This window comes from Panthera tigris, chromosome A3 (genome assembly GCF_018350195.1).
Source record: "Panthera tigris isolate Pti1 chromosome A3, P.tigris_Pti1_mat1.1, whole genome shotgun sequence".
NCBI lineage: Eukaryota > Metazoa > Chordata > Mammalia > Carnivora > Felidae > Panthera > Panthera tigris.
In genome coordinates, this window is record NC_056662.1 from 65784612 (window position 1) to 65786127 (window position 1516).

The following is a 1516-nucleotide window of genomic DNA, read 5'->3' on the forward strand; positions in this document are numbered from 1 at the left end:
AGCATTTGTTATTGTTGGACTTTTTAATGTTTGCCTATCTGCTGGATATGAATTAGGTATCTCACTATAGATTTGATTCGCATTTTGTAAATCAAAACTTTTCACTTGTTTGTTGCCCATTTGTGTTGTCTTTCTTGTGAATGCCTGTTTATGTCTTTTGTCTCCTTTACTTTTGGGTGTTTCTCTTCTTGATCCATTTGTGACCTTCATATATTCCAGACACGAATCCTCTGCCAGTTAACATATGTTGCAAATATTTTTCCCAGACTGTGACTTGCCCTTTCACTCTCTTGAAGGTGAATTTTGATGGACAGAAATTTAACATTATAATGTAGAAATGTGCATTAATAATTTCCTTTATGTTTCTGCCTTCTGTGGCTTATTGGAAATATTCTTCCTTATCCTGAGTTCATAAATTTACTGTGTAGTTTCTCCTAAAAGATTTTTTAAATTGTGCCCTTTATAGGGGTATCTGGGTGGCTCAGTTGATCAAGCATCCAACTCTTGGTTTCAGCTCAGGTCAGGATTTCACAGTTTGTGGGATTGAGCCCCACATCAGGCTCTGTGCTCTTACCTTGGTATTCTCTCTCTGTCTCTCCCCTGTTCACGCATGGGTGTGCACACGTGAGCTCTCTCTTAAAACAAATAAGTAAACTTAAACAAATAAATTGTGCCTTTTACATTTCAAATTTCATTCTATCATGAATTAATCTGTGTTTGTAGTAAAAGTCCATATTCTTCTTTTTCTGTATGAATGGAAACCAATTTTTCAGTACCATTTATGAAATAGGCCACCATCACTCTTGCCTATCTGTTGTATCTTCTCTGTCATATTTGTGTGTGCATGTGGGTCTGTTTCTAGGCTCTTCCATTCTACTGGCCTATTTTTATATACTTGCCCCAATAACAAAGTTCTAATGTCTATAGCTTAATACTGTCTTGATATCTGGTAAGGTATCTTTTCTTTCTTAGAAATATCTTATCTATTCCTTGCTCTTATCTCTTCCCTATAAAAATGTTTAAATGGCTTGTCATGTTTCAGAAAGAAGCCTAGTAGGCAGTGTCATGGGTAAACAGAAGGAGCAGGAAGGAGCATCTACATTCAAAGCAATGAGGGCCACTTGGGGTACAGTAGGGTCCGAACCACGCAAGGTGGTGCCAGTGACCAGACAATATCTGAAGTGCAGGGGCCAAGGCCTCTGGGGGCCGGAGCAAGACCACCTGGTGTGGGGAAGCTCAGCCAATGTCAAAAAATGATGAGGCTGTCCTGTTTATTTTTATCAGTCCAGTGGTCCCGGGATGTCATAAAGGTACTAAACCTCTCCTGTAAGCCTCCTTTGAGGGGGGTTTTAAGGAACTGGAATTATTTATTATGAAAAAGAAAAACTAGAAGTGACTTAGCTGTTCATCACTCTTCCAGGATAAGGGTATCAGGGAAAATGGAAAAAGAGGCCAGAATTGGGGACTCAGATTCACAGGAATCAATTATTGTCCCAAAGAAATAAACCTAACTGAA